This window comes from Prinia subflava, chromosome 3 (assembly GCF_021018805.1).
Source record: "Prinia subflava isolate CZ2003 ecotype Zambia chromosome 3, Cam_Psub_1.2, whole genome shotgun sequence".
NCBI classification, from domain to species: Eukaryota; Metazoa; Chordata; class Aves; order Passeriformes; family Cisticolidae; genus Prinia; species Prinia subflava.
In genome coordinates, this window is record NC_086249.1 from 19961845 (window position 1) to 19983271 (window position 21427).

General features: G+C 41.0%; 1 long non-coding RNA gene across 1 annotated transcript in view; it reads right to left on the reverse strand.

Annotated features, from left to right (window-relative positions):
• The window catches only part of LOC134548981 (uncharacterized), a 40184-nt gene extending 23591 nt beyond the window's left edge, over positions 1-16593 (reverse strand). The window contains exon 1 of the long non-coding RNA XR_010079964.1: positions 16127-16593. This is a non-coding gene — a long non-coding RNA (uncharacterized LOC134548981). The remainder of the gene's footprint in view (positions 1-16126) is intronic.
• Between the last annotated feature and the right edge of the window lie 4834 nt (positions 16594-21427).

A 21427-nucleotide genomic window follows, 5' to 3' on the forward strand; every position in this document is an offset into this window, starting at 1 on the left:
AAGAAATAAAGCCAATTTTAGATCAAGTAAGCTGTGGTCCCCTGGCTCAGGTTCTACTGCAGGTGATTCTATAAACAAAGTTTAGTGCCAATGTGAAAGAACAAATATGCTATAAATAGTTCATGACTTCCAAAAGCCCTTGTCTCATTCCAGTCCTTGTTCTAAACCAAACCAGCAGATGGGCTGAGAGCACTTCAAACCCACTCCTTGAAATAAAATGCTGGAAATAAAGAAGAACAGCATGAAGGCAGTAAAACAAAATAGGAAAAGGAGGGAGGGGGCAGCAGGGGCAGGGGGAGAAAGGCTTTAATTTATTGGGGAGGGCGCAGTGAATGTAAAAAGAGCGGGAGTGGAAGGAAGAAAGGGGACATCACCCTGCTCGATTGCAATTGTCATTAAGTTGCAGCAGGGGTGTTAAGTTGCAGTGTGGGTGCAAGAGCACGTGGCCCACCTCCAACCCAAACCTCCTCGGCATCTGATTCTTCCCCGCCCTGAGTGATTTAATGCCCCAGCCCATGCGGTTTATTTACTGCCTTTTGCTCCATTTAATTGAACCCAGGGGCCTTCACACCAGCACGGGTCAGTGACCAAGCATTTGTTACCTGTGCCAGGCAGCACACCAGAGGCAGGGAAGAGGGAGGGAATTGGCCACTCAGGCACAAAAAGCAACAGTTGGAGCCTGTGCAGGGGGAACGCGCTGCACTGTGGATTCTGATTAGTTTTATGAAGCAGGAGGTTCCTCTAACATCTGGAGGGAGTTTGCAAAGAACTGAGACAACACGGGCTTGATGCAGCAGACCTTGTGTATAATGTGTTTTTACACCCAGACAGAGGTGTTAGGAGAACTTGAGAAAATCCCCAAATTCTCTGGGGCAGATTAAGTGGCCCAAACATGGTTAAGGAGGCAATTGGTTTAACTATAACCTTTATAGCTGCTGAATGTCCAATAACAACAATTACCATGCATTTAAGAGAAAGGACTTGAGACTATTGAGGTATTTACCTACACAACAAACTGGGGATTGCAGCAACCAAACAAGGTGAGACAAATTACTAATATGTTATTAAAATTAAGATCTAGTGAGATTAAACAAAACTGGAATCACATGTCATGCAGCATGTCCATGTGCTGGCTGAAAAATCAGTCTTCAGGGACAGTGGAAAAGTCTCCACAGAAATGAAGCAGCAATGATAAGAGCAATCGTGGATCTCCCGGAGAGGTCACTGTGTTATGACAACATCTAAAAATTTAAGGTACACACACAGCAGACAGTGCCTGAAAGAAAAAGAGTAATTGGGCTGGCAGCACGTAACTCAGGAACAGAAACAAGTTGGTCACATACGCCATGCAGTGAGCAAAGAAGAATACAAGTACCAGAGACACGTTGAAGAGCTGTGGTCAGTGTACAAACATGGAATTCATGCAGAAATCAAAAACAAAAAAGCGAAGGAAACACACAGTATCACTCTGAGTACTGCAGTAAAGAAGAAATATGCTATGTGCTGTTGTTTTTATTTTTTCACCCCACAGGAATCCATGCAAACTACTTTTCTACTGTTAATGGCTATATAGACTTCAGGCAGCTAAAAGGACTGCCAGACATTACAACAGTAGCAATCAGAGAGTAAGCAGAGGTACTTCAGCAGACATGGCATACCAGAAAGCAAAATAGTTAGGTTTTCTTTCAGAAATTGTCAGTGAAAATGATTATCTCCATCAAATCAAATGGGAGCACTGTTAAAATCACTAAAATTCTTTCAAAGTTGCAGAAATTACTCAGTAAGCTATTCCAGAGAAAATAAATGTCCCAGAGATGTGATATCTGAGCAAAAAGTGGCCCAGATTAAACTGTTCTCTTGGGAGAAATTTCATCCTGGGAAAAAAAAAAGTCCTAGGTGTCATACAGACAAAATTTTGTTCAGAAACATAAGAATGGATGGTCTTTTTCCCTGGAAGCACAGATAAAACTCAAACACACAATCAAAACAAGAGCAGAAGAAAAAAGCCCATTGCATTTGTCAGTACAACATGAGCGAAATTTTGCCACATTTTTTTCTGTATGTCAGCCAAAATAGGTTTTATGGCACTATTACCTAATGTTATACCACGTGAACAGATTATCCTCTTTGTGTCTTATTTTATTCCAAATAATTGTGCCACAAAAAACAAAACACAAAACAAAACACAACCAAATCAACAACAACAAAACAAACAAACAAAAAACCTCGCCACCCAATATGGTCTGTAGCAGGACAATTTATCTAAAAAATGCACTCTGATTCTAGATGACAGTACTGTTTGAGTGTTATGTGGGCATGACTGAATAAAACCTAAATATTGCAGTATCCTAGCAGGATATCATGCTGAATCAAAACACATACCAGAAGTGTAGATAATGCCAGTCCAATACTTTAAGAGGACATTGGAGTTGCTGGATAAAGGCAGACAATGGAGATTTAGTAAAGCCTAAAACATACATGGCTTCTGCAAGAATAATTATCTGAGAATGGAATTCTAAACCAGCATTTCATGTCCAGCAGAGAAAACATAAAATCCTGTTTTGGTAACTGGACAAACACTTACCCCCCAATATCATTCAGTGGTGAAAAATGAGGGGTTTAAATTATAAAAATCAAGCGTGTCTGTGAGTTGCTGCTAGGCAGTGAAAGAGACTTGGAAGAGAAATGATCTTTGGGGGCTGGACTAGATGATCTTTAAGGTTCCTTTCAACTCAAACCACTCTATGATTCTGTATTGCCAAAACTATCATTTTTGCTAGTCTCAAACTTGCCTGAGACTGTAAGGACACACAATACTTTTCAGGCATGTGTCACACATAAAATCACTTTATACTTTGCTGTCAGGCTGAAAGCAAGATGAGGAACAAAACAGCAAAACTCTGAGCCATGTCCCATAAACTGTAAAGCTCTAAACATGTGTATGGTTCCATCACCAAACATTTGGAAAGATTCAAAAGGAATAAAATCTGTAAAATCAGATTGGTAGCTAGGCAAAGTTGACAGCTTACTAGCACAAAATTTTACAGGTCATCAAGGTCTCAGCTTTAGACAGCAATAGTACAAAGCTGCTATAGTGGAAAAAAGTGAACAAAAGGGAATAAAAATAGCTAGTAGGTAATCTGGCCCCGTAGTCATCTGAAAAATTAAAAAAAAAAAAAAAAAAAAAAAAAAAAAAAAAAACAAAACACAAAAAAAAGTTATAGTGCCTTTCCTGTAAGACATTTTCACAAAGAAAAATAAACAAACACAATGAAAAATGCCACCAGAAAAAAAATGTGAAATTGGATGAGGACAAGATGTTTAATAGTGACCAAAGCAGGAAGTTCATTGATATCACATGCTTGATTGTAGGGTTAGATGTTTTTTGCAGGGTGCCACACCAGAGCTGGTTTTACCAAGTGAAATATTTCCACTAAAGGCCATTTTGAAGCTGATCAAATGGAAGGGGAGCTGATTGTAAAACAGAAGGCTTCAATTGTTTCAGAGAGAAAATCTGAAAGAGGGATCAGGGATTACAGAGGGTTGCCAGGAAATATTTGATAAGCAGCAGACCTAAGAAACTGTTACATGTCCATTTTCGAAATCCCTTTCTTTCCTGCTGTGCAAAAACAAGAGCATTACTTGGCTATGTGTGAACCACAGAATCTGAAACATCTGGAGGGTAGTTAGACGAAAGGAAGGACAAAGAAGGAAGCACTTATGTATTCTTGTTCCCTCAAAAAAATGGATATTTTTCTGCAATGTGTGCTCCATAAGCACTGGGTATGCTGCAGTATGGGGAAAAGGGCTGGAGTCTGTTTAAATGTTTCTGCTGAGGACAGGCACAGCTTTGGCACACTGCACATTTCTGGCAACAGAATGAATAAAGGTGTCACAGGGAAACATGATTGACTTGGATTCACAGGTTTGCAGGAAAGACAAGGAGGTAAAAAACTGGGAGGAAGCAGGTACCAGGAAATGCCCATTCAAAGCTGTTTTCGATTTGCTGAATTGGGAAATATCCATGCAATGAAAGTCCACACCAGTCAGGGCTCCTTGGATCATGGGTCTCCACAGGCATCCAGCCTGCCCTGGATCTGGGCATCCCAGAGGGACACTTGGGCTTTTACGGGATGCATCACGGTTTTGAACATGTTCCCATGGTAAAACAGAACGGTTAAGGCTGCCATGAGAGTATGAGGAAGCACTAGGTAAATGATTTTTAAGTGCCTACCTGGGTTTCCTTTTCCTAGACCCCATCAGGCAGTTTCCTGTTGTGGTAAAATTTAGCTGATTTTTTTCCTCCTCCTTCACCACAGAGAGCATCCTCCTGTGAGAAATTGAGACCTGCCACCCCATTTTCGACCTTTTTGCATTCATTCATTGGTCCTGCTAATCAAGGGGGTGGCAGCTCTAAGCAGGTAGTAGTGAGGAGCAAAGGAAATGGGTTTTAAGTGGTGAGGTTTGACCCTTGAGGACTCCTGCAGAGGGAAAATTCACAGAAGAGAGCCTCCTCTGTTAATTTTTCCTGCACCACCGTTGCTGTGGCTCTGTTGCATCAGGACTCTGCCTGCCACTCCTTCACCTCTGAGAAAAACCCTGAAGCACAGCAGGAGCGATTTGGAGGTGCCCACCAGCACAGCAGGAGCAGCTGACAGATCAGTCAGCACAGAGCAGGAGGAAGGATTAACACTTAGTGAGAGCAATAGGGAAGGATGTTCACCTTGTGCTGAATTGAGAAAGGCATACAAGCTTCTCCAACAGTACCTTTCCTGCCTAGGCGGGAACAAAGATTCAAATGAAAACAAATTATATCCTGCAAACTGTGATTACAAGCTATGAACAAGATACAAAAAGAGAGTGACAACAGCTTCTGTATGGACAGAAATCTTCAGCTTCCATGTTCCTGGGTGCGGGCTTGAAGTGGGGTTTCCTCACACCCCATAAAAACTGGACCAGTCGCTTATTTTCAGCACTATGTATCTTCGCTTTGTGTCTTTTTCTGATGACAGAGTGACAGTAGGGAAACCAGGAGAGAAATGGTGCCCTGAACACTGGGCTGGACTACTGCTTGCAAACATCTGTCCTGCTCCACTGCTGAGGTGGAGACCTGGGATAGCTGTGTCACCAGCTGCTACTGCCAGTTTATGCACCATGTCATTGAACCCTGCTTGGAACAAGTCGAATTGACATGCTGCTTAAAACCAGTGGTAGCAGCAGATCTCCCCCAGCTTGCACAGGGCTTTAGGGACAGCAGGAGTGCTCGTCCAACACAGGTGTCTTGTAACTCTCCCAGTGTCACAGCTTGGTGCTAGAATGAGGAGCTGTAAGTCCATTGTTCAGGGGCCTTTCCAGCTAGGGGCAACGGGTCAATTATTTGTCCTTCAGCCAGCGGGGCACAGCGGAAGAGATGACAGTAGACCCTCATGTCCCACGAAGGGGCTGTGGGGCTTGACATAAGACAGCTGCCAAGCCAAGGCAGCACTTAAAACACTTGGGCATAAAGGGTGAAAGGACAAGTAGTTTCTACTTAGGCTATGAAACATTATTTTTTATTTGATTTTGGCTGCAGCCACCTTGTTGAAGTGCTCTTTTTATCAGCTCAAAGAATAAAATTCAACACATCTTCATATCGAATCAGAGTCTCTGGGTATTTCCAGCAAGGAATTTTAGGAAGCAGGAAAAACAAGAACTTGTATGCATGATATTCCTAAGGTTTAAAATAAAACCTCTATGACAAGACATCTTCAGTTACTTTATAAACACCATAGACTGAACTATACATAAACTAGAATTGGGGGAACACAAGATTTTCCTTTTTTTTAAATACTGCATTTAAGCTGTGTTACAGTGATGTTTTCTGTATTTTAAGAAGCCCATGAAGAGACTCAGATGCTGTCTACACAATAGTGTATGACCATGAGAGCAGGACAAGGAAATAGAGAATACATTCTCAGCTTTTGTGAATCAGAAGCGAGTTGAACAAGTGACATGGCCATTGAAGGACCCAAAGCCACACAGGGGACAGCTCTAGTAGTTGCTTATGCAATAAACAATGGAAGAACCAGTCTTTGAGTCCAACATTCTTGCTTCCCTATGCCTTCCCATTTTGCCTTTCCCTATGTCATTAGCCAAGGCAACTCAGCAGGAAGGAAGCCTATAGGATTATCAGTAAATACAGAAATCATTTTGCACTGCTTTGGTGGGGAGTTGAAGATTAAACACCAATAGACCAGACCCACACACAGCACATGGCATCTGGATGTGATGCACTGCCACGATGACAAACTTCTGTCGAAGATGGTTCAGTGGATCAGCCAAAACAGAATTTCACTGTAGCGTTGGAAACCACAGCAGTTATTTCCCTCACATCATATTGCAGAATCAGGTGAGTATTTTAGATATTATGAAAATTCGCAACAATAATTCAAAAGTGGGAACATTTTATTCCCTGCTCCACAAAATGTTTGGTGCTTTCTTCCAAAATATGGCTTATGAAAAGGGTTACATCTGAACAGTTACGTAAGTGGAACTGGAAAAACTTAAACTTGGGCAAAATTAAATATGTATCTGTCAATTTTTTTATTGTGATACTTCATAGATGTTAACACCGGAGGACTGTTACCGCCGAATCTGATGTAATACAAATCACATTCTCACTCAAAGATTTGTTTCCTTACTTATGTAATATCCTCTAATGAAATGGGTGAAAAATTCTCATTTCCATGACCTAGAGAAGGCTTTCATGAAGGAAATGCCCAGCAGCCTGGGACTGGTTTGGAAAGCAACTTTAAAATAGACATTCTTTCTTAATTTGAAGTCTCCAATCTATTACAAATTTAGCTTTTTTGAAAGCTTGATTGATAAGCTAATTAATTATACTAAAGGTTGAGAAGCTTTATGTTTTACTCAAATTTGCATTTTTCTAACCTCAGTTTCCAGATGCCACCATCAGCTAGATTAAAGGGTCTCAAAATGACATACATCTCTGCCTTTTGTAGACTTCTACTGATGATGATTTATTTACCCATAAATGTTCCCTTTTATGGGCTAAAAATGTAAGCTCTTTTAATCTCTCATTTTAAGGCACGTTTTCCAGAATTCTTTCTTTCTCTTTTTCATACCTTTTTCGATACTCCAACATTATTTTGTGAATTAACACCAAAATCAAGCATAGGATCTAAGAAGTAACCTTTGGAGTAAACTACACAGGGGTTTTATCACCACCTCAGAACAAAATCATTTGAAATGCTTCCTTCTTGACTCCTTGTCTTTAGGCTCCTTGAATGATCAGAGTGTCTGTACTAATTTTCAAATCACAAACTTTGTCACTCAGAGGATTCAGGCTGTGATGTTTCTTAAAATGTTTACAAGAAGAAAATATCTTAATCTAAACTTGATTTAACATTAGGTGTTGGTCAGTAATCTTACAAAAAAGAGAGAGAGGATGTTACAAATAATCCTAAAAGTGAATGGAGTTAATAATAACATGAAGATTATAAAAACATATATTGAGCTTAGACATTCTTACATTGCAATTCATGGATTTTTGAAAATTGTTCCTATTTAAAAATGATTGATTCTGCTTTAGAGATGTGTGGATGTACAGCTTAGAATAAATACAGGAGATTGTTTTGTCAAAAGTGTGAATAAACCTTTTTAAAAATAAGAAATATATAGAGAAATGGTTGAATGCAGTCACACATGCAATACGAACTCAAGAAACAGGCAGAAACAAATGTGAAGTTTTATGTGATTACACATTGCAAAGTCTCTGCTGCAGTCAAATGATATTTGCACTGACATAAAGAAACTCAAAAACATATAATACCATGAAACAGTTGATTTTCCAGAATAAAGATGAGAAAATAAAACAGTAACCAAGAAGAAATTTTTCACTACAGGATGTCTCATCTCTTTTTGCCTCAAGACTAAAAAAAATCCTTTTACAGACTCTTGGTAGCTCTCTCCAGGAAGGCTACAAGGTGCTTATTTATAACAGTCATGTTCATACAAGGCAGTCTGTCCAGTCAAATATTAAAAAAAAAAAAAGCAGCACATATATAAATCTTCTTTGCACTTATTAAAATCGGCAATCATTCCCTTAAGTGATGTGTTTCTGTAATTAGGAAGTTTGATTGAGACTTTTATAGGCAAATCTGACTGATTTCTTTTTAGTTAAAATCATGACAGTTAATTAGACTAATTCAGGAAAAAAACTGTTTTAGGAATCATCCTGATTGTTAAAGAACAATTGTTTGGAAGAGGTATATACTGAGATAGACTCACTGTGTCTGACTTACAGTCTCAGTTCAAAAAGCACCACTGCGATCAGCCAGGAAAGTACATGTGCACATCCAGGCAAAGCAGAATAATTCTGTTTAAAAGAACAAATTCTCGTAAACCTGGAGTGAAAATACAGATGTCATGTCAGTCTGCAAGTGAACTTCCAGTGAATCATTAGATGGTACTAATTTGTTGAAGTCAGGAGTCAATGAAGAGGGTGAAGTCATGGGAGAATTGTGCTCCAATAGTTACATCATTGATTATTTCATTTTAATGTCCATGAACCAAAACTATCAGGTTGTCCCAGCATTCATGCAGGACTCTGTAGTAATCAATAGCCAGTGCCAAGGATGCCACTGGCCTTGAGAGCTCTCCTTTGCTAACTTTTACCTGTCACTCATAATTTCCTACGTATTTTTTCCAAACGGTGACAGGAACATAAGGATGAGAGGAATTTAAATCCCCTAAAAGTAGGCTGTTGAACAAGCCAGGAAAAAAAGGGATTCACCCTCTAATAGATAACAGCTCCTTAGATATGCTTCCATCTCAAAATACCATTTGTACAGAGAACAAACGTGCTGATGATGTGGTAAGCCATTTGGCCCAGAGGATGAAATTACATTCAAGTCCAAAATATTGAATCACTTGGATATTGTTTTCATACTGAAAAGAATTTCCCCCCCCCGACCCCCATCTGCAATTGGCACTAAAGGAAACAGTTTTAGAAAACTCTGTCCTTGCCAGAGTTGTAAACAGCTGTGCCAGGTCACCCTCTGAGGGTGAGGAGGGCACTTTGGGGTAGGAAAGAGGAGAAGGCACACGCCAGTATGAGGTTACTAATTGCATGGATGGCCTTCATCCAATTCCATTCTGTGAGCCCAGGAGTCCTGATGTTAAGGATTAGTTCTGCTTTGTATGACCTTCTGAGTTTCTAATATCCCATCTGACAAAAATCACAAGACATGACTAGGTCTCTCAGCTCTAACTGGTATTGATCTTCATGAAGGTTTCTGGTACATGTCAGTTAAGACAAAGCCCCACACAGAAACCAGTTGTGAACATGAGATGTTCCCACTTACAGCAAAATGTTAACATTTACAGTGAAACACCTACACTTTTCAGGAACTGCATGGGCCAAGATTTCTTACAACTGAGGGAAGAATACTTACTGGAGTGTGTCTCAAACTGCTGCTACTCTATGAGAATATTGTCCCTCTGTGACAATATCCTATCACTGCAACACCTCTAAAGTAAGAGAGGGTGCAGGGGATTGTTTTATTTCTTTTCTGAGACTCACTGTATTGCCTGTAGCAAGGTAACTTCTCTCTCTTGAAATAGCATTCACAAACTTTATATGAAATAAGCTGTACAAAGTATGCTCTTTCATTGTGGGGGAAAATTCTTTCAAGCTTGTCACATTGTCATATGATAGCACAGATGTCCTACAGCCATTACTTCATAGAAATCATCAGAGCAATGCTAAGCTTCTTAGAAGCTTTTCTATATGTGCATGCTACCCATATGTAAAACAAAACAAAAACCTAAGTCTAGGATGGCTGATAAGTCATTTGTTTGATTTGTAGACTAAAAGAGGAATGTCCACAACTGCACATTGACCACTGTTATGTTATTAAATATTTTTTCTGGTCATTCTGAGCTAATCTGCTGACATGTTGCCAGGAAAACAACATACTATGCTCCCACATTGCTCGGGGTTAGGATAACTGATGACATCAGATGGATTTGTAGCAAACTTGAGTTTGAGCCTCTGTGATGCATGAGTGATTCTTAGAGAAATTATCAGGCCTCACAGATCAATGCAAAAGACACAAATTAAACAAACCCTTAGGTCATGGGGGGTGACAAGAAGGTAGCCTAAAAAATGGCAGGGAGATGTGACACAGTAGCAGGAGGATGTGCTGTTGGCAGCCTGTAGTGCCTCTCACATATTTGACTGCATGGCGCCTCTTGTGTGGTGGATTCCAGTGGATGTGATTATCTTCACCACCACAGGAGAATGACATTGTTAGCCTGCTGTTACCAAAGGCAGCGTGTGTCCATGAACTCCTGCCTTCCCAGGAAGCCCCCTTTCCCACAATGTGCTCAGAGAACCACCAGCAGTCAGTCACCCGTTCTGTCATGTGGAAAGTGTTGGCAGAGAGTGCCCTGATGAACTATGAACTCTAAATTGCACATGATTTGAAACAGCTCAAGATTTAAAACAGCTCATGCTTTAATATTGTAAGGGGTCGCTCAGATTTAGGGATAATACTGGCTATTGGTTGAAAAAAAAATATTTGGGCTAGTTGTGATGCACATAATAAGCAAGAGAAAAACTTCTATTAACACAATGGAGGAAGCACAAACCACCTATCAGAAACTCAGATAACAGTAAAATTGTCAATCCTTGCCCAAACCTTGAGGTAAACTCCTGGTCTTACTAGTGAGGTTCTTCCTTGCCTACCCACACCTGCTTTCCTCTTTTCAACAACATTCCACCGCCTGACCTGGAAGACTGTGAAATCTGTTGTCCACCTTCCACCATCTATAAGAAGGGAGGCCCAAGCAGCTGTACCTCCTTAATAATCTGATCCAGTCCCTAAGCACCCTTTTTTTGTGCACTGAATGAAGCAAAAATGCAAATTCAAAATTAAGTTAACGAAGTTAACATTGCCACACACTTCCAAAAAAAAAAAGGTTGAGCTAAGCTTGGGCAGACAACTTTAATCCCATGATTTCTTAAATTCTGTATACATAACTCCTTAGAATTTTTATCTTTTAGTATTTTTAAGCAATTGAGCATACAGAGGCATACGAAGAATGAACTTCTGCAAGAGATAGCCATGTGGCCACTTCTCCTGCCAGCATTAACCAGCAGTAGAAGGGGAGAGATGTGCTCCCTGCCTGCAGCTCCAACTGTGGTCAGCACACTCAGTGAATAACCCACTCAAGTGACCCAGCTCCTGAACCTCTGCCCCTCTCAGCCCAGCCTGAACCAAGCTTGCATGTGGCTACATGCCTGAAAAACCCATTTAGTAATAAAATTATCTCTATTGTGTCTCCTGCACACATTTGCAGGATTACTTTTCAGACCGTCCCAATCAAGTCTCAGTATTTCTCTGTACTTTATGAGAAAGGCAAGCATAGGCTCGGCCTGTCTGTCATACCTGTGTAAATACTGGCTAGTGTGTGCACCCAGAGCACAAGGGTGCAGCCTGTGTGCATCCATCACATCCTGACATCACACCCAGGGCTATAAAATGCTACTTGATAAAATTCTCTGCATTTTGAAGGATGGGCTTTAGTTTAGAGAGAGAGACAGAGCCCTAGGGTGTGTTCTGGGCATTTCCTGCTGGACTATGCAGCTGTAAAGATCAGTCACATTATAAGCCTAGACAACTTGACAGAACCCCTTTAACTAAATCTGCAAATGAGGGAAGCCCCTGGTGGGAAGGAAGGGCCACTGTGGCTTAATTAAGTGTTAATGAAAAGCCTGGACCTTTCCAATACTAGCACAGAACAACTTAAAGTAACACAACCAGTTGAGGATCACTCTTTGAAAAAAAGTAGGCTTGAATCCACCTTTGCAGAAATTATATTTCTCTTCCTTTCAGTAATTTTGGTGTGCCCAAAAAGCCTCCAAAATATGAGATGTAAGGTACAATTTTAGCCAACCATTGCAAATTATGCTCTTATCCTACCCTGCTGTTCCCCTCTCTCCACATCAATGTACTATCCATGCTTACAGAGTTCTCAAACCTAGAAATTATCATCTCCTGAAAAATACATTGTAAAGTGCAGAAGTTGCTTGAATTTTACCATCTGAATCCCTTTTAGCATTGCCTTGAGGGATGGCTGCAATTCAGCCAGTTGATTTCTAGATACCAAGCAAGGGTTAGACGTGGTGAGCCCCTCAGTTACAAAGGTTATGCCTGCCAGTCTCCGGTACTGACCTGCTGAGGGACTGAGAGATTGGTTTCTCTGTCTTTCCACAGCAGTCAAATAACCAGCAGCATTCACTGATCTACTGTGGCAAAAGAAATGAGGATGGAAAATAAACCAGTGGTGATATTAACTTCTGTGCTGCTGGCCAAGGTTCACTACAGGCATAAGGTGAACTTGTCCATGGATGTTCAGTCACCAGCAGTAATTTTCCCCCAAGCTAGCACTTCATTAATACTCTCCAAATTTTCCACACTGTGGAATAATCACGGGAGTAGAAGTAGGAAAGTCCATTGTTTCAATAATCTGCTAGACTGTTATAGAAGGCACACTCCTTTGGCTATATTCTGCAACTCTTTTTATATATTCAGTATATTCAGTACTACTTTTAAATGCATCACTGTTTCAAATGACTCAAGAACTGGCTTTCACCATCTCTTGTAGATGGAATTCCACAGCTAATAAATGTCACTGATGATATTTTTTTTCCCTTAGTAGACCACCTATGTTTAGGTTTCTTCATTCTTATCTCATTAGTCAAACTGTAATACTTTACCCTCTTTGGTGTTTGATGCTGGAATTACATCTGGGTTGCTCACACAGATTTATAGAGTCTAGAAGAGAACTCTGTGATGATTTAGTTTGACTTCTGTATAACATGGGAAAAAAAGTCAAGCAATTCCTCCATCTCAGCCATTAATTTTTGGCAGAATCAAAGCATAACTTTTAAAAAGACAATGAGTCCCCATTAAGAGACTTCAAGTGGCGAAGAATTTATGATGTCCCTGGGTAAAGCTCTACGACAGATCATTATTCTTATGGTTACTATTTTAATTCTGAGTTTTAGTGACCTGAACGCTGAGTCACCAACACTTGCTAAAACTTTTGCCATTAAAGAATTCTCTATTTTCAACTTTGCTTGAGTAACACGTTAGTGTTTATTTAGGTTATGTCAATTGTGAATTTTAAGCTGTCTGACTATGGTTGCAGTCATCAGAGAAACAGAGATCTCCAGATAACTCAGAACTACCCAGCAAATGTCTCTTGTGACTGGCAGGGATCTTCTCCCCGTATCTTAAGAGATCAGTTTTCATGCCCGCTGTCTTTCCAGCCTCCTGTCTTTCCATCAAAATGGCCAAAAGATAGAAAATTAATTTTGAATGACTAATCATTACCAATTTTTCTATTCTACCTTTGTGACACTTTTCATTCAGAAGATCCAAGTTATCTGTCTTAAGAAGAACAATTAGATGCAGAGTTCATTTTCATGAAGAGAGGGAGCTGGAAGGCAAGGGTCTGATGAATTTATGTACCAGTTCAGACAGGAGGAGAGGAGAACCCTTTTCCCCAGAATACCGTTGTTACTAAGTTAAAATGTTTTTATAGAAACTTGCATATACCTTTTTCAGATTAACACAAACTTTGAGTAAAAAGGATCCTGGCTTTTAAGGATTCCTCCCAAAAGCCTTTTCACATACAGAACAGAAAGGAATTTATCCTAAGGCCCCCAGAAACTTTGACAATGGAAATAATAATAATCTTTCACTGTGGTTTACACATTCAGCCTTGTTGGATATACATTTCTGTACCAGTATAAACTGAGGCTTGACTTAATTTTTACCTTTGAATTATTGCCTCAGCTGTTGATACAGTCAGACTTCATGCTTGTCTTGGTATAGATTACCCTCCTGTAGTAAAGAACTAAGCTACACCAATCGAGAGAGGTGTGGATTCACTCACCCCAGATGACTCCCTGAGGCACCACCTGCAGCCTGGGGTGGCCTGGATCACGCTGTGCATTAATGGCCATGCAGTGGCAGAGTCACCTCCTCACCCATCCTGTCCAACCATTAGCACCCTATCTTCCACAGGACAGGATGGACACAAGTGAGAGGCTGGATGCAACGTTTAACTAAAGTAACAGGACAATCATCTCTACATAAGGGGATTGCATAATAAATCCACTGTTCACAAAGGGAACGGGTCAAAGTATAGAGATTGCTTGTAGCTCACCTCCTAGGCTGATTCAACCTCCATTTTAAGATAAAGTCAGGGGGACATTGATGCAAAATCACAAAATTCAGACCAGAAAGCAATGAGGCCGTTCTGAGCTCCTCCATCTCTTACAGACAGTTTTGTTAGATTTCATTATATGGCCCTGCTGCCCTTTGGCACTCCTATCCAGTGACTCTGGTTTGACTATGACATACCAGCCAAGAAAGGTCTAGTACAAAAGATAACTTGCAAAGAGAGCAAAAGGTTTTCTGATACTACAGTAGCATGATATCTGACTAAAACGGAGATGAAACAATGAGCGCAAGCCACTTTTCCTTTTCTAACTGAGCAAGAGAGGGAAAATGTTCCAGTATGGGTCAACAGGACCATTTTCTGTATTGCAACACTTCCAGAATCAGGTGGTATCAGGAGCTGTGCACAGCACACTGCCAGCTACTGACTGCAGCACCTGCACCCTTGGACATGAGGCAAAATCGAAACATGGAGCCACCTCAGTTCTACAGAGATAAGAATTAATGAGTTAGCATTCCATGATGGTACATATCAGAAAACAGAAATGACATATAAGACCCACAGAAAATCTCATCTGGTAGCTGGGCTGACTAAAACAAAGCTCAGATTCTTTGCTGCAAGGTGATGTCTACTCCAGGCTGTTTCAGGATTTCTGCAGGTCTTAAAGAGCTATTTAAGTGAAATACAAATAAATTTTCATAAATAAATAGTTTATTGACCAAACTTGCCAAGGCTGCATCTCCCCAAACCTCAGGGGAAGAATTTGCTGTACTGAATCTGCTACACTGAGAAAGGTCCCTCTCTTCATGCTTTCAACACCTACAAATCTTCCAGGGTCTCCTGGGCTGCCCACAAGCTGACAGCATTTCTGCAATTAAAATATACTGGCTTACAGTCAGTTTTACAAAAGGAAAGTGTAGGATTTCTTTAGAGCTTACAGGAAAGAAGACTGGCTTAGAGGTTTGGGGAAAGATAGAAGAGTACATACAGAGTAGAAGCAGTGTAGCAGAAGAGAGATTGGGTGGATTTGCAAAAAAGACGTCCTGTGTTGCCCTCCGTGCCTAGAATTAGCTGAGCTTTGGCAGGTGACAAAAATACAAGTCTTCAAGTCTTTCCACCAGACAAGAAAAGAATTTGTAGCTTTTTTTTTGCTTTTTTTTTTTTTTTTTTTTTTTTTTTTTTTTTTTTTTTTTTTTTTGGTGTTAAACACCTTGTTAATTTTTCAGCGATTAACAGCTGTTTAGCACATGGAGAGCTGGTGGACAACTTATGCATATGAATGAATTAAGGCTAAGAATGCACACTACGATGAAAATCAAAGCTGCCTGTTTTATTGGAAAGGCATCTGCAAATGAGAAGGGAGGAAATTGGTATCTCATTAAAAATGGGAAAGAGAGCAACAGCAAGAGGTGGGGGGAAACTGAAATCTCGTTAAAATAACAGAACAGTCTGTCCTACTTATATGTTTCCAATTGCTAACAAGAGAATATTTGTTAGAGGTTTGGAGTGTTTTTCCTCCAACCAAAACAAACAATATTAAGGGCATTATTCTGTCTCCTCAGTGCAGTAGCAGTGATGGAATCTTTTGCAAAATAAACATTTCAGGGCTGAAGATCAGCAAAGTTAATGGAAGCAAAAAAAGGTCAATTACTTTTTCTGTTAATGACTAGTTGGAGTTTTGTGGCCTGACCTCTACCCCACTGCACGTGAAGTGGCAGGTGGGGCTTAAAAAGAGGCAGTTCAGCTTAGTAATGAACAAGTCCACAGGGCAGCAGAGGCACCCCTGCCCTGAACTACAAAGCTGAGAGATCCTTTCAGCCTCACCAAGTGCCTGTCTCTGTGCTGGAAAACTGTGAGACTCATCACCCACCTCTGAACTCAAAGATAAGGCATCCTGTCTAGCAACCTGTGACATTTCATCCCAGTTCTTCCACTGGCTGATTCAATGGCTTTGCAAATGTAGCCCTTTCTCCACTTGCTTCTGTGTAGACTGAAAGTAAAAAAAAAAAATTCCTCTATTGTTTCAGGACCACAGTAGAAATGAGATGGAAACACAAAGTTATACCACACTGCAGGAGGAAGCCCAGAGCCTGCTGTCACTATGGAACAAACTGCAACTGAGCTTGGCTAAAATGGTCCAGAATTTGTCCCTCAAAAAGCCATGGCCTGGTTTGTGAAACCTATTGCAGGTTGTAACAGGGCTGAGTTGCATCACAGCGTTCAGAGAAATTCTGTGCATCTGTTGTGGAAACCATGGAATGCACTGGCCAGTGGACACGTCTGTCTTGCCCATGCAAATGCAGTGTGGGCCTGAGCCAGACAACCTTCTTTCCGAGTTCCTTTCTTCCCTTCTCCACTTTTTTTTTCTTTTTCACAAGTGATTCCTCTGATAATCCTGCATGCTGGTATTACCAGCAACACACAAGTGTGTCTAAAACCTTGACGACAGTAATTAATGTATTCCATCAGCACCCATGTCTCACAGACAGCTGTTTTGTTGTGAAATCTGCCAAGCCCTAGAAGCTGAAGACTGTGCCCCCTGCTTTCTCACTCCATACAAAGTCTGGTGTGACTTTCACTTAACGATTAGTGGCTTTATTCAATCCATCAGCACAGGGCAGGGGTTACGCTGCTCTCAGGGGCATCCAGCAAAACCTGATCTGATAGAAAGCACTCTGCTCAAGGAGAAGCGCCTATCAGAAGAGTAGCTGCAGGTGGAGAAATGAGACAGGAAGGAGGAGAGGCCTTTTAGGGAGAGAAATGCCACTCCTGTTCTGCTTAGTTATCAGAGCACACAATAGGATGCCTGAGGAAGAAAAATCTTGGCTGTCAAAGTAGGCAGATAAGATAGGAGCTATTCTTGCAGGGACCACTGGACTGTGCATCTGGGATTCTTGTCTTATTCTGTTCCAAGATTTGTCCAAGAAACCTTCTAAGTAACCTCTTTTGTATTGTCAAGCTCCCATAATTTCCCTGTATGGAAAACTCCACTATTTATGGCACACAAAATAGGAAGAGAGTGTTTTTATATAACACACGTATTTCCAAGCTGCAAGTAGAAAAGGAGCTTCTGATTATCTAGAAAGCAAGCCACTTGTTTATCCAAAACCTAGAGGAAGTAGAAATGGAAAACCTCCTTTGCACTTACTGTTTAATAAATTTATGAATCACTAACATTACTCCTGTCCTTCTCTGATTCACAGCAAGAGTATGCATGCAAGTGAGTTTTTTTCTCACTTTGTCTCAGTAAAGGCAAAGGAAACTCAGGGAAAATGACAGGACTTGAATTTTGCTCTTAGAAGAGGTAGGTTTATTCCCTTTCTCAAATCAGTAGTATCAAGGCAGCAGTATCAAAGCATTCTGCACCAGGAACTTTATACTTCAAATGTGGCAGACAGGAATGTTCCATAAAGTCCTTGTTTGCTTTGTACCCATTACTGAGCAAAACCTACCTGGAGGTTCTCAGGCTGTGTTAGGTGCCTTAGGAGTCCTTCAAAGCTACCACTTATTCCCTTCCCAAGCTGCAGGAGTCATTCCTGGTTCCTGCACTCCGTGGCCTTTGTTTGCAGTACCCTTTTCTAGCTCAGCTCTTGCACCTTTTGCCTTCTCTTTTTCCACAGTAAGTCTGTGTGCTTTTGTTCCACCTTTGGAACTCTGCTCTTAATTGTCTCATTGATGAATGAGAAAGGATTCTGTTTGATAAACTCTGACTTATGGGGTGGATGAAGAAGCTGTCCATCCTTCCACTAGAGCTGTCTGTCAGTGTATGTAGAACTTGCAACCCCTGAAGTGGTTGGCATTACTCAGCCTCCCAGTTCAGGGCAGTGCCATGCTGTCGAATGTTGCCAACAGCAAATGCTTTCTACCCTCATGAGTTTATGTGTTTTCCTATCCTGTTCTGTTCTTTGGACTGTCTTGGACTGTCTATATTTAGGAGCTTTGCTTTTTATCTCCCTGGTGGTTTTTGGTTTTGCTTAAATTTCCAGGACTCTTTTGGATCTTTTTATTCTCTTTTACGTAACACATGGCAAAGTTAAGTTACTTTCATAAAGTCATGGCAGGGGAAAGGGAAAGCAATCATTTTACAATTTCTAGAAGAATACTGAACTTGACTTCACTGGAAAACAATCAGTGATACAGTTTCACATGTGTATGTGAAATATTTTTCATGGACTTTCCAAACTTTGCCAGACTTGAATCCCAAGACATGGGCCATGTTGACTAAAGAGGGCGTACCTCTTTGATCCACAACCCTTTTGCAGAAAAAGCACAAATCAGCCTTTCCAATCATCACTGTAGGTGGCAAATACCTTCTGTAACGAGGTGTGGTATTCAAGTATAGGTAAAGACTCCCTTCTGTGGAGCCTATGAACTCTGCAAAACCCTATCAGAAATTGAGACTGCTCTGCAGTGGAAGTGGAAACTATTAAACAACATTTGGGACAGACATTAGCTTTGGAGACAAATCCCTAAAAAGATGCAGGCAGACAGTTTGAGTCAGTGGTGCTTGACTTGAACTCTGTTAGCCTGAAGAAAAAGACTCAGCTGTTGCCACATCAGTGAGCAGCTACAGCAAGTGCAAGTGCATCACTAAACCATTCTCAAAACAAATAATGATGGCTGTGATGTTGTCACCACATGCCTGATCTCACACTCTTTGCACTTTTGATGTCATGAGAGGTGTGGGGCCAGGGGCAGCTGGGGGCATTGGTGGCTTATAGGGGAACTTCTGCCTTGTGTTCATGCTTACAACAACTGCTTGGACATTCACAAATACAGTCTCATTTAACAGATACAAAGAGCAAAGAGGGCACTGATGAAAGGCTCTGTGAATGAAAACTGGGTCTAGCTGAAGTCTGAGCTTCAGAGACAGCTCAGGTTTTCCCACTCAAAAGATTCCCAGGTATCTCAGTTAATTTTGCAGATCCTGCTCCAGCGCAGCCCACACAGCTCAGTGCTCACCACACACCAAAGCCCTCCCTCTGGCATTGCCAAGAGACTCATGCAAAAAGTCCTGAGGGCCTTGGTCAGTTTTTGAGAAGAAACATGGAATGGCCACAAAGGACGGGATAGTGGCTGAGGGGAGAATGTTTTGAAATAGCCACAGCTGGAAGTAAGACAGGACATGACCATGGGAAGACCCGAGGGGTGCTCAGTTGAGGAGAGTTCATGACCTATAGCACGTACATTTCAGCAGCCCAAAGGAACCAGCTTGTTTAAATCCTTCCTGATCTGATCCACAGCTGACCACTGAGGGTCTCCAGAGGCACAGGAGAGCTCTGTGCATTACATTTCTCCCAGAAAACTTGCTGTCAGCTCTACCATAGACTTTCCACCCTGCCCAAAATAATGTAAACAAGTCGTTCTGTTTAGTCTTTAGCCAAAGAAATCCCTGTTTTGAACAACTCTGGCCCTGTTGATCAGAATTGTTTGAATACCTTTCTTTTTTTTCACTTGTGCTGCATTTAATGGTTGGTAGAGGGTGTGTTCTCTTGTATTTGTGCACAATCTCACTTCCACAGGTCAAACTCCTGAAGGACTTGAAGGACTGCGATGCCACATTTAGGGGAGACTGAGCTTGAAAGCAAAATGTGCTGGGTACACTAACAGCCCTGCAGCAGTGTAGGTGCCTCTTGTAGACAATGTGTACAGCTCTGTGAAAAGAGAAGGATGCTTTTACTGCTTTATTCAGATACCTTCTTTATATAGATGATCATGAACAACCAGGGGACAGAAGAGCATCCAGCTGGTAGAAGGCTAAGTTTTAAAACATGATAATTGCTGCAGAGAATTGTTTTAGTGTGATTTAGGATTAACTTCATATTTCAAAGTGCCTTCATTTTATTGTATTTTTTTTTTTTTAGTATTTCTTGATTAAAAAGCATCTAAACACATCATGTAATGGGAAAACCTTTTTCACTAGCATAATTAAGAAACATACAATGAGATTGTGGTCAAACTTTCTAAAACATTTTACCTCCACAGCTAAGACCATGCACTGAAATGGGAGATGATAATAAAAGTCCAGACATAACCTTGATGATAGCTTCTGTTGTTTTGAAAGCTATAATATAGGGTAACTACTTGTACCAGCCCAACCAATGGAGGATTTCTTTTGTCCCTGACATATACAAAAGATTCCTTTGGGCTAGGAAAACATCTTTGGGTTCCTTAACTGAATCACCAAAAGAAAACAACAAAAAAGGGGGAATAAAATTACAAGAGAAAAAGACTTACTGACTCCATCTAGTTCAATGAGCTCCCAAAATAGCAAGAAAATTCTGCCAAACCTCTAATGCCACAAGGTTCATTCATTCCCTGATCTGATCTGTTATTTTTAATTTCACATTGGGATAGAAAATTTCACCAAACCCTCCTGGAGCTGCACAAATTGTTGTGCATTGTCTGCTCTTTCTCTGCTGGGAGCACCTCTGGTTAGAGAAAACTAAGAGCAACAAAGAATACTTGGGGAAGGGAAAGAAAGAGAAAAGAATGGTTATGTGGGAAAGCCCAAAGACAGGAGAAGCAGAAAGGATATACAAAATGAGAAGGAAAACACAGGGGAAGGAGAAGAGGGGAAGGTGATGAGAGGAATAGAGGTGGCCCTCAGAATGAAGAGGAGATTATGAAGAGGTATTTTATTTTCCCATCCATCTGTTAGAAGCAGAGAAAGCCATACAACAGCACTCCTCATTTCTTTGTACATTCGGTGGAATTCTCCCATCTGGTTTGACATACCAGCTGAATCTACAATCCACCCTGAAGCCTCTACAAATATGTCAATCAAAATGACCTGCTGGGAAAGCTGTGAGAAGGCAGTCTTTTGTGTTATCCTCACATGCATGTTAGACCCACACAGAAACCCTGCTGTATCTTGGTTTCAATCACAGCACATTGGAAAGCTCCTGCAGATGTTATTTTTGCCATGCAAGTAAAGGAATATTGTGATGTGACTAAACCATGAAAGATGAGGAAAAGCCATGAAATGGAGTCTGGTGTGTGAGCTAGCAGAGGGGGATCAGTCACACATGGGAGGCTCTGACACAGGAAGCTCAGCACTCTTTTACATGACTCATCCTGGAACCACGGAGACAACCAGCTTTGCAAATATTGCTAGAGAGCCGATGATGAAATTGCTGCCCTCAACCCAGATGTTCCTATAAAGAAGCCC